Source organism: Dendrobates tinctorius, unplaced genomic scaffold (assembly GCF_039654945.1).
Source record: "Dendrobates tinctorius isolate UK_male_01 unplaced genomic scaffold, ASM3965494v1 ptg000107l, whole genome shotgun sequence".
In the NCBI taxonomy this organism is placed as follows: Eukaryota; Metazoa; Chordata; class Amphibia; order Anura; family Dendrobatidae; genus Dendrobates; species Dendrobates tinctorius.
The window spans coordinates 6,101,116-6,113,874 of record NW_027361775.1 but is presented as its reverse complement, the minus strand read 5'-3'; the positions used below and the strand labels follow the sequence as shown (position 1 = coordinate 6,113,874).

General features: G+C 46.1%; 1 protein-coding gene across 1 annotated transcript in view; it reads left to right on the top strand.

Moving 5' to 3' along the window:
* MLIP (muscular LMNA interacting protein) overlaps positions 1–12,759 on the top strand; it is a 422,570-nt gene that overhangs the window by 268,983 nt on the left and 140,828 nt on the right. The window lies entirely within an intron of this gene.

Sequence of the window (12,759 nt, the reverse complement as noted above, 5' to 3'; positions counted from 1 at the left end):
TACAAATAACGTCTGACTGCTTTGCTTGCCAAAAAGGGTTTTGTCACCAAGTATTAAGTCTTGTTTGCCGGAAGGATCTAATACTTATTTCTCACTGCAATGTGCAAATAAATGTATATAATTTATACAATGTGATTTTCTGGATTTTATTTCTGATATTCTATCTCTCAATGTTAGAACTCAAGCTACCCTTAAAATTATAGACTGTTCATGTTTTGTCAGTGGCCAAACTTACAAAATCAGCAAGAAATCAAATGCTTATTTTGCCCACTGTTTCTGTTACTCTACATTTTAATACCTTTTTTTCTGTTTATTGAGGACAATGAAACTTAACAATATTGTGTACAATATGTACCTGTTTCTTTTTCCAAAAATAGATCCTCTTGATAAATTTATTTTTAGAATATTCCAGGAATTAAGACCAAACGATGCATTTATTTCCAATTGTAGTTACTTTATGTATGATGTTGTGAAAGGGAAATCAATCTATGATATTTCAATGTTCCACATTACTCATTTCGTAGATTTAATTCATAGTGAGTTGGATCATCTTTTATCTTTATTTATAGAGCCAACTTTTGTCATCCCAAAGACCACTACATTGTTGGAGATTTGATGACAGCTGTAGTTAAAGTGCAGCTTCTAGAGAAAACAAGAAAAAAAATTCAAAATAGAAAATGAAAAATGATTTAGTAAAGTAATTTCAGCTCTATTTAAAATATGACATTTAAATAGAAGTCAGCTTAATTGCTGTACATTATCACCAAGTTACACTTTAAAACATGAAAAATATTGAGGTGTTACAAAAAGGACTGAAAGACAAAACAGGAGTAGTTGCACATGGCAACAAAACATATATCCAAAGAAAACTGATAGAACTCTAAAATTTTGTGCAGTCTGGTGTGGAAGCTGATGTGGTGACACAGTCTATTATTATTTTTTAGGGTATGTCTGATTATAATGTATATTAATTTTTTCACTAGTGACTATATTTTTTGTGCATTACATTGAACCAAATCTTTCTATCTTTTAAAACTGCATTGCAATTAACTTTATATATATATATATATATATATATATATACATACACACATGGTCAAAATTGTTGGTGCCCCTCATTTAATGACAAAAAACCCACAATGGTCATAACTTAAATCTCACAAAAGAAATAATAAATCAAAAATCTATGAAAATGAACCAATGAAAGTCAGACATTGCTTTTCAGCCATGCTTCCACAGAATTTAAAAAAAATAAATCTCATGAAATAGGCCTGGCCAGAAAAAATTCTGCGGAAGCATGGTTGAAAAGCAATGTCTGACTTTCATTAGTTCATTTTCATAGATTTTTGATTTATTATTACTTTTGTCAGATTCAAGTTATTTCTGTGACCATTGTGTTCTTTCCTGTCATTAAACGAGGGGTACTAACAATTTTGACCACGTGTCTATATATATATACCGCATTTTTCGGATTATAAGATGCAATTTTTTTAACCCCAAATTTAGGGGGAAAATGGGGGGTGCGTCTCATAATGCGGATATACCTTACTGATACCATTGCTGCAGACCACAGGCTGGGATGAGGGGGAGTTTAACAGTGCTGCAGGTGCCCGGTGGTGTTATGGGGTGTCCGGTGCTGCTGAGGGTGTCTCCGGTGCCGCTGGGGCTCTGCTGACATTTTGTGAAAGGCCAGATCCACCACAGTTCCATGGTTTCCTATGCAGCTCTGGCCTTTTACAAAATGTATGCAGAGCCCCTGCAGCACCGGAGACACCAGCAGCAGCACCAGACACCTGCAGCGGTGTGCCGCGCATCATAACACCCCCTCATCCCAGCCTCCGGCCTGCAACATCACCCCACTCCTGTGTCCTCCAGCAGCGACCCGGGAACCCCGCCTCACCGCAGCCACCACCCACGGTAAGCAGTAAGACGCATGGATTATAGGAAGCACCACCATTTTATTTAAAAAAATTCCTACTTTTCTCCTCAATATTTGGGGTGTGTCTTATAAACCGGAGTGTCTTATAATCTGAAAAATACGGTTTGTTTCTATACCTATTGTCATGCCGCTCTCACCTGGGGCCAGGACTCCACGCCCGATGTCACCACTTTTTGTGCTGCGGCCGCTCCGGGGGTTTCGTCAGGTGTGCACACGCACCTCTCGTACTTAGTCCTATGGCTGCACAGAGTTGCTAGTGCACATGCGCGCTCCTCTGTGCCCTAGCTGCAGCCATGCCATCTCTCCTGACCCGGAAGTTGCAGCGCTTTTGCCCTATGGGAGGCGCCTAATTATTGTTGTGCTTCCTTGCTTGGTCCTTGCTTGGCCGCGCTCGGTATTCAGGTCCCCTGCACTGTGCTCTGCCATGCTTCCTAGCACACGCTCTGCTCCTGTACTGTGCCCTGTTGTGCTTCTTGGCATATGCTCTGACCTAGCCCTATACTCTGCCGTGCTCCTTAGCATATGCTCTGTTCCTGTACTCTGCTTTGCCATGCTTCTTAGCACTCGCTCTGCTTCTGCACTGTGCTCTGTTGTGCTTCTTAGCACATGTTCTGCTCCTGCCTTGTGTCCTGTCGTACTTCTCAGCACACTCTCTACTTTGCTCTGCACCCAGACGTGCTTCCCAGTGTGTGCTCTGCCTAACCCTGTACTCAGGCATGATTCCCAGCACGCGCTCTGCTTAACCTTGTACTCTGGCATGCTCCCTTGCATGCGCCCTGCTTTGCCCGCTCCCGGGCATGCTTGTCAGTGCGCACCATACATGCTCCTGTGTACTCACCTTGCCCTATCCAGTACCCAGCGCACCTCCGTGTACATGCCCTGTATTGTTCTGAACCCTCCGCACTGTGCAAATGCCCTGTACTGTCCTATACCCTTTGTGCCCCTATGTCCATGCTTTGTACATTCCCTGCTAGACACACTCACTTGTGTCATCTGTGAGCCGACCACCTGGATCCAGCAGTCATGGTACTTTGCCCCCCTGGGTCTGCCCCTGACACTCCCTGTATAGGGGGTGGTCCTCACTAGGTCAGCTCACCCAGGGTGGGTTGGTGTCAAGACCCAGAGGGTCCACTCCTGGAGTCGTCACACCTATACGTCCCTGTTATTACTCCTTAGGAGTAGTTTGTCATATGGTGGTTACCCTTTCTTTTGTAATCTTTTTCCTTATTTTGGGTCTCTCATTCAGGTTCCTCTAGATTCCATTGCTCTCTGTTTAAACTAGTAGCTTTTCAATTTTATTTTTATTGTGTAGTTGTGTATCTCAATAAAATGTTTATTGTGTATACATACATTTGTCTAATTTTTTATTGAATTGGAGTAACACAATTATATCTTTCTCTTTTTTATTCAGCTAAAAATATATATTTTTTCAATTTCTCTTTTTTATTTTGTTAAAAAGAAATAAATGTAATATATATATATATATATATATATATATATATATATATATATAGTGTATCCTCTCAATTCACTGGAAAATGTTGTACTTACACAAAACACGACACCTAAGTAATGTAAAAAGAATTGATAGTTCCTTAAAGTGGAGAATCAGAGGACACTGAACCATAAGATCTGAGCAAAACTTTTAGGCTGTGTGCACACACAGCGCTTTTTTAGCGGATTTGCCAAAAAATCCACTCAAAAAACGCTAAAAATAAGCTTCCCATTCATTTCTATGCATTTTGCAATTTTTGTGCATATTGATGCGTTTTTTACTGCGAAAAAAAAAAAAAACGCTTCGCGGTAAAAAATGCAGCATGCTCATTAATTTTGTGGATTTTTCCGCATTTCTGGCTATTTCTATGTGTCAGGAACCGCGCGGAAAAAAACGCATAAAAACTGCGCAGAAAAAAACGCGCAGTTTCTAGGAAGGGAGTCTGGTTTTTAAGCAGAAATTTCTGCTACGAGTGCACATAGCCTTAAGGAAGTGTCCATAAATAATTTGCCAGCTAGTTCTAAAAGAAACCTGCAGTATAATACACTTGCCTCATCAGATTTGAACTAATTATTTCTCTTTGCACCTTTTTTTTTTTTCATAACGATAATTAAGTGTTGGCTTATGGATTGATGGGTAGAATTTCTCCTTTCTCTTATTCTTAGATGTAATTTTCCTCTTGATCAATGGAGACATTGAGAGCAGACCTCACAAATGAAATAAATAGTGTTGAATAGAGTTGAGCGAAACGGGTCGAAAAAATTCAAAAGTCGCCGACTTTTGGCAAAGTCGGGTTTCATGAAACGAAACCCGACCCTAGGATGAGGTCGGCCACGAGGTCGGCGACTTACGCGCCAAAGTCGCGTTTCAAAAGTTTGTTTTGCGCTCTTTTTCAGCCAATCAGGATCCACGGACACTGTGGGAAACGTGATGACCTAGGCACGGGTCACCACCATCTTTCAGAAGGGCATGCAAGTGATTGACTTGCTTTGGTGGGCGTCACAGGGGGTATAAAAGGGCGTGCACACCGACCGCCATCTTACTTCTGCCGATCTTAGTATAGGGAGAGGTTGCTGCTGATTCTGTAGGGAGAGCGTTAGGCAGGGAAGAAGACAAAAAAACTGCTTCTGCTGCTAGCGATTTGGCCTGCACAACACACAAGTCACTGTGTGTGCAGTGCAAGGGGAGGCTATATTGTGGTGTATCAGTGGTGTTGGTTGTTGGGCTGCCTTTTAAGGCTTCCTGACACGCTGGCATTGCTGTTTACCCACTTCTCCGCAAACTGCTTTTTTAAAAGCAATCCAATCTCCCTTATCCTCTAGTCACTTTTGTCACAGCTGTGCCATCGAGCCTGTCACATAGCGCTCAGATATCAGTGGGCCTCACACAATCCACAAGTGTCCAGTGTCCAAAAGTGTGCGCAGAGATTCAAAATCTCCATTATCCTCTCATCACTTTGGTCACAGGCAGCTGTGCCATCGAGCGTGTCACATAGCGCTCAGATATCAGTGGGCCTCACACAATCCACAAGTGTCCAGTGTCCAAAAGTGTGCGCAGAGATTCAAAATCTCCATTATCCTCTCGTCACTTTGGTCACAGGCAGCTGTGCCATCGAGCGTGTCACATAGCGCTCAGATATCAGTGGGCCTCACACAATCCACAAGTGTCCAGTGTCCAAAAGTGTGCGCAGAGATTCAAAATCTCCATTATCCTCTCGTCACTTTGGTCACAGGCAGCTGTGCCATCGAGCGTGTCACATAGCGCTCAGATATCAGTGGGCCTCACACAATCCACAAGTGTCCAGTGTCCAAAAGTGTGCGCAGAGATTCAAAATCTCCATTATCCTCTCGTCACTTTGGTCACAGGCAGCTGTGCCATCGAGCCTGTCACATAGCGCTCAGATATCAGTGGGCCTCACACAATCCAAAAGTGTCCACTGTCCACAAGTGTGTGCAGAAATTCTAAATCTCCCCTGTCCTATAGACACCTTGTACCTTGTTTTACATTACTATATAGTTTGTTGGATTTTGTCTACATTTCTACCAAAAATGAGGAAGGCTGGTGGAAGAGGCCGTGGACTTGGGCGGGGGTTGGCAGCTGGTAATGATGGTGTTGGTGGTGGATCTGATGGTAGTGGCAAGAGCAAAATAGGACCGAATGCAGGAGGTGCTGACCCTGCGTCATCGTCTGGCTACATAAGGCCTCGAACGCTTAGTTTTCTAGGAGTTGGCAAACCGCTTTTAAAGGCAGAGCATCAGGAAAAAGTTTTGTCTTACATTGCTGACTCAGCCTCCAGCTCTATCGCCTCCTCTTCTTCAGTTGTAAAAAGTAAAAGCACTGAGTCGTCATTGGAGGCTCATGTTCATGAACCACACCTTTCCTTGTGTCCTTCACCCCAACCAAGATTGAAGGATGACGCAGGCCATACTACTGATTACTCCATGGAGCTGTTTTCACATACCATGCCTGGATTATCAAGTGAAATGGTGAATTACCCAGGCCAAGATGAATCTGACATGGAGTGCACTGATGCACAGCCGCTGATGGATGATTCTGCTGGTACATTCACTCAGAGCACTACATTGTCCTCGCAGTGTACAGAGCCAGATTTTGACCCTGATGAGACTCAGGTGCCCCTTCCCGCACACTATACCACCATACACGGTGACACAGAGAAAGGTGCACATGACATAGAAGAGGAGGTGATGGATGACCCAGTTGTTGACCCAGATTGGCATCCATTGGGGGAAGAGGGTGCTGCTTCCAATAGCTCAGATGAGGAGCATCCACAGCAGACATCGACATCGCAACAGCTGTTATCTGGCAGGCCCGGAGCACTCCATAGACAGGTTCCAAACATCAAAAGAGTTGCTGGACAGCTTGTCCAGAGGGTCAAAAGATCACAGCGTGCTAGGCCACAAAATGTCTGCCAAAGTAGGAAGAGTGCAGTGTGGCACTTTTTTGAACAAAATCCTCATGATCAGGCCAAGGTTATCTGTAAGAAGTGCGCAAAGACCTTTAGCCGAGGGAAAAATCTGAAAAATTTGAATACCAGTTGCATGCTTAGACATTTAACCAGCATGCACTTGCAAGCGTGGACACAACACCAAACCTCAAGTGCCACATGTGCAACTGATCACAACGAAGGTAGTCAGCAACGCTACATTGTTTCCCCCACTGTAAGCCCACCGGTTAGCACAGCAGCAAATGTTGAGGTGTCGTTGCAAGACCACAGCAGTCAGGGAATCCCACTGTTATATCAACGAAAGACTGATTCTAGGCCATCAGAAAGAACACCAACTCCATCACCATCATCAACCCTCTCTCAGTCCGCCCTGTCCACCCCTACTTCCACCATATGCAGCTCTCAAGTCCAGCTCACCCTCCCAGACACTATGAGTAGGTCAAGAAAGTACTCAGTCTCTCATCCGCGTACACTGGGTTTGAACGCCCACATTGCCAAACTAATCTCGTTTGAGATGATGCCCTTTCGGTTGGTGGAAAGCACAGCTTTCCGCGAACTCATGGCCTATGCAGTACCATGCTATGACCTACCCAGTCGCCAGTTCTTCTCTCGCAAAGCCATCCCAGCCCTCCACCATCATGTGAAAGACCGCATTGTCCATGCACTCAAGCAGTCAGTGAGCGGAAAGGTGCACCTCACAACTGATGCATGGTCCAGTCGGCATGGCCAGGGCCGTTACGTGTCCATCACTGCGCACTGGGTTAATGTGGTGGATGCAGGGTCCACAGGGGACAGCGGTGGTGGGACAGTGCTGCCTAGCCCACGGTATAGGAAACAGTTGGCTGTAGGCGTTCGACCCTCCTCCTCCTCCTCCTCCTCCTCCTCCTCCAGAAGCGAAAGCTCGTCCACAGAGCGCAGTCGTACGAGCACTCCATCTGCAGCTGCCACTGTTGCACACGATGTGTCCCCCTATCGAGCAGCTAGTGGAAAGCGTCAGCAGGCTGTGTTGCAGATGATGTGTTTGGGCGACAGACACAGCGCCGAGGTGCTGGCCGAGTACTTGAAGCGACAAACTGAGTCATGGCTGGGCAGTGTACATCTTGAGGCAGGCAAGGTAGTTAGTGATAACGGCCGTAATTTTGTGGCAGCCATAGCCCTTTCAAAACTCAGCCACATACCTTGCTTGGCTCACACCTTGAATCTGGTGGTGCAGTGCTTCCTCAAAAATTATCCAGAGTTAACAGCCCTGCTCCAGAAGGTGCGAAGACTGTGCGCGCACATCCGCCGGTCGCCTGTACACTCCGTTCGTATGCAGAAGCTGCAGCGATTGCTCCACCTTCCCAACCACCGCCTCATTATCGACATTGCAACTAGGTGGAACTCCACCCTGCACATGGTGGAGCGGCTGTGCGAGCAGAGGCAGGCCATAATGCATTTGTGGGAGGATACACGGCCAGGCACTTTGAGAGCAGACATGGAGTTGACAGGCGTGCAGTGGTCGAAGCTGAAAGACCTTTGTAAAGTCCTTCAGTGTTTTGAGGAATGCACACGGCTGGTAAGCGCAGACGACGCCATCCTAAGCATGAGCATCCCACTTATGCGTCTGCTCATGCAAACTTTGACGCACCTTAAGGAGCAGGCGTCTGCAGCCAATGTTGATGAGGAGGAAGAGGAGGAGGGAATCCTTGATGACATTCAGCCATTGTCTGCTCAGGGACCTCTCCTGGACGAGGTGGAGGAAGAAGAGGAGGAGGAGGAGGATGATGGGGATGATTACTTAGGGGAGGAGGATGCATCTTGTGGGGCAAGTGAAAATGTTGGCGTGGCAAGGTCTGGTACAGGGTTTGTGCGTGACTGGAGGGATGTGGATTTGCCAGAAAGTGCTCCTCCACCCAGCACTCGCAGTGCATCATTGACACCGGGAACATTGGCCCACATGTCAGATTATGCCTTGCGGATCCTAAAAAGGGACCCCCGCATTGCCAAAATGATGAACGATGACGACTACTGGTTGGCCAGCATCCTGGATCCACGCTATAAAGGCAAATTACAAAACATCATGCCACAGGAGAACCTTGACCTAATATTGGCTAATAAACAAGCAACTCTGGTAAATCGGTTGCTTGAGGCATTCCCAGCACACAGCAGCGGTGATGGTTCTCACACGAGCCGTACGGGCCGGGGGCAGCTTGGCAGAGGTGTTCGTGGTGCACACAGCAGAAGTGGCGTTGGAGACAGGGGTTTCATGACAATGTTGTGGACTGATTTTTCAAATACCGCTCACACAACTGGTAATACTGCATCGATGGAAAGTGACAGGAGACAGCAGTTGTCAACTATGGTTACAAACTACTTTTCCTCCCATATCGATGTTCTCCCACACAGGTCATTTCCCTTTAACTATTGGGCCGCTAAACTGGACACCTGGCCTGAATTGGCCCAATATGCCTTACAGGAGCTCGCTTGCCCAGCTGCAAGTGTGCTATCGGAAAGAGTCTTCAGTGCAGCTGGATCAATCCTGACAGAAAAAAGGACCCGTCTGTCAACCCAAAATGTGGATGATCTAACCTTCATTAAAATGAACCACGCATGGGTTTCCAAGGATTTTGTCCCACCTTCCCCTGATGACACATAGGGTGACAGAAAAATGGCTTGCTTTGGTCCACCTCTTCCTGGTACTTCACCTATTTCGCCTTTTGCATCAGCTGAATGTCAAACATCAACATATGCCACTTTCTAAAACTCCCTAACTGTGCTGCCTCCCCCACCATGGCCGGGGTCACCACCTACCGCACGACACCGTGCGAGTGCCGTTGCCCTGGACAGGTGGGTAGGCCGACTCTTGGGCGCGGGCACTGGCACAGGGTCCCTCATAGTGCAATTAAGTGTCTCTGACGGTGGTGGTGCACACCCGCCGTCAGACACACCGCTGTACTATGAGGGGCCCAGTGCCAGTACCGACGCCCACGAGTGGGCCCCCCTTGCTTGGGCAGGGCCCCAGCATTTGCAATCTTTACCTCTCCCTGCTCCTCCGCTGTGTAATCTGGGCCGTCAAATCCATACTGTGCCTGACACCGTCTGAGCCTGCCTCCTGAGACATATATTTTGAATGTGTACGCTATCCATACATGTTATCCGGGGATACGGTACCCTTTCTAACCTTTGTGCAATCACGTGCAATCCATACTGGGCCTAACACCGTCTGAGCCTGCCTCCTGAGACATATATTTTGAATGTGTACGCTATCCATACATGTTATCCGGGGATACGGTACCCTTTCTAACCTTTGTGCAATCACGTGCAATCCATACTGTGCCTAACACCGTCTGAGCCTGCCTCCTGAGACATATATTTTGAATGTGTACGCTATCCATACATGTTATCCGGGGATACGGTACCCTTTCTAACCTTTGTGCAATCACGTGCAATCCATACTGTGCCTAACACCGTCTGAGCCTGCCTCCTGAGACATATATTTTGAATGTGTACGCTATCCATACATGTTATCCGGGGATACGGTACCCTTTCTAACCTTTGTGCAATCACGTGCAATCCATACTGTGCCTAACACCGTCTGAGCCTGCCTCCTGAGACATATATTTTGAATGTGTACGCTATCCATACATGTTATCCGGGGATACGGTACCCTTTATAACCTTTGTGCAATCACATGCAATCCATACTGTGCCTGACACCGTCTGAGCCTGCCTCCTGAGACATATATTTTGAATGTGTACGCTATCCATACATGTTATCCAGGGATACGGTACCCTTTCTAACCTTTGTGCAATCACGTGCAATCCATACTGGGCCTGACACCGTCTGAGCCTGCCTCCTGAGACATATATTTTGAATGTGTACGCTATCCATACATGTTATCCAGGGATACGGTACCCTTTCTAACCTTTGTGCAATCACGTGCAATCCATACTGGGCCTAACACCGTCTGAGCCTGCCTCCTGAGACATATATTTTGAATGTGTACGCTATCCATACATGTTATCCGGGGATACGGTACCCTTTCCAACCTTTGTGCAATCACGTGCAATCCATACTGGGCCTAACACCATCTGAGCCTGCCTCCTGAGACATATATTTTGAATGTGTACGCTATCCATACATGTTATCCGGGGATACGGTATCCTTTCTAACCTTTGTGCAATCACGTGCAATCCATACTGTGCCTGACACCGTCTGAGCCTGCCTCCTGAGACATATATTTTGAATGTGTACGCTATCCATACATGTTATCCGGGGATACGGTACCCTTTCTAACCTTTGTGCAATCACGTGCAATCCATACTGGGCCTAACACCGTCTGAGCCTGCCTCCTGAGACATATATTTTGAATGTGTACGCTATCCATACATGTTATCCGGGGATACGTTACCCTTTCTAACCTTTGTGCAATCACGTGCAATCCATACTGGGCGTGAGAACGGCTGGCGAGCTGTTAAGCAAGCTACAGCACCTGTCCAGACAAGTACAGGGATTCCCTAGCGAGGAGACTTATTTGATTGTTTTCAATGTTGAGACAGCAATTTTTGGGGAGCACTATACTCTGGAGAATGATAGATGGGGCCCACCATACACTGGAACATTCAAAAGGTGGACATCAGACACTGGAGCAGCATTTACAGGGCCCATTATACACTAGAGCATTAGAAATGGGGCCCATTATGTTTGGAGCATTATTTGGGCCCATAAGACAGTGGAGCTTCATCCATGGGGACCAACATATACTGTAGCATTATGTGGAGCTCATCATATACTGTTTCAAACATTATATGGGACCAATGATTCTGTATGGAGAAATAGATGGGCCTTGTCATGAGATGTAAAAAGTGAGGTATTTTTCATTGTACTATACCGCTATTTATCTGCCGTATCGGAGCATGATGAGTTGTGGTATGTGTTAAAGGGGCGCTCTTTCGCCCAGGGCACATGAAAACCTGCAGCCAGCCCTCCCCCCCCCACAACTTTAGCCAAATAACCCCCATTTTTCAGTGCGTAACTTGTATTATGAAGTTAATTAAGGTTGACAAGCTTAAGTAAGAATTGATGCGTTTGGCATTCAAATGGGCACTGTAGGTGTGTTTCCTGTCCTCTCACTGCCGACTTTTATTCCCCATTGACTTACATTGGGTTTCGTGTTTCGGGACGACCCCGACTTTTCCCTATAATCGGACGATCTTGCTCGACCCGACTTTTGGAAAAGTCGGGTTTCACGAAACGAAACGCGACCCTAAAAAACCAAAAGTCGCTCAACTCTAGTGTTGAATACAGTAGCAGCAGCATGAAACGACATAAAAATTTGTCTGTAAGTCTATAATCTAGCCCTAGAGGGATTTTTATCTGGGAGAAAATAGAATATATTCTTAAATCAGCTTTAAATATTAAGTTATATAACTTACTAATATAGTTCTAGGAATTCTTGTGCTCATTTCATTAAGTAGCCTCTCCATCCAAATCCTTATCACTTTTCCTCCTACATTTTTGATACTGGACTTGAAGGTGTCTGCTTATTTCAGTAACAAATCTAGCCCCCTTCTATTTCTATTTTAGCTATGATAGAGAATGGGGTGGCTCAGCTACTGAAATAAGAAGTCATGTGACCAACTTCAAACATTACTCTGGCACAGGAACCATCCAGGACCCTGATAGATGTAAGGGTCGGCCAGAGCGGTAGTCGTATTTGAGGTAAATAGCCCAGACACACCCCGGTCTTCCCTCACATAGACATGGCAGCACTCTGTCAGCATACCTGCAGATCCAGGTCCAACTTCTTCAGAGTCTCCTCTCTGCTGCAGGGGACTCTCCTCAGATGATTTCAAACAAACTGAGGCACAGTCTATTGCAACTTTTAACTGTATGACTTTACTAGATTCTTTAGACAGCACATCCTTGTACTCCACAGCTTTTATCACAGGTTGCACAATACATATATCTTCATCTTTCCCTGCACTTCTTTCATGGCTATTCAGCACGTACCAGGGTTTGACCATCCCAGTCGGTCTATCAGCATTCTTCGTGTTTGCCTTTGCCACGGTTAGACATTCCACAGTTTTGCCCCAGACATCAGATCATCTGTACCCGAAGTCAGTTGCCACATAGCCAATGACCTGCTCTTCTGTACTGCCTTAGCTTCTCCTGAGGTACTCTCTATGGCCTCCAGTACATTGTGGGGACCTACCACCTTTAATGGTAATGCAGCATCCTCCCTGCTCACACTCACTGCAGTTGGAGACTCCCTCAGCTGTTTAGCCCTGGTACTGAGGGCATCAGTCCACGCAATAAGCTGCCACTTCTTGGAGTGTCCTGCGTCCTTGTACTCTCCTGGCCTTTCCTTCAGTTTTTGTA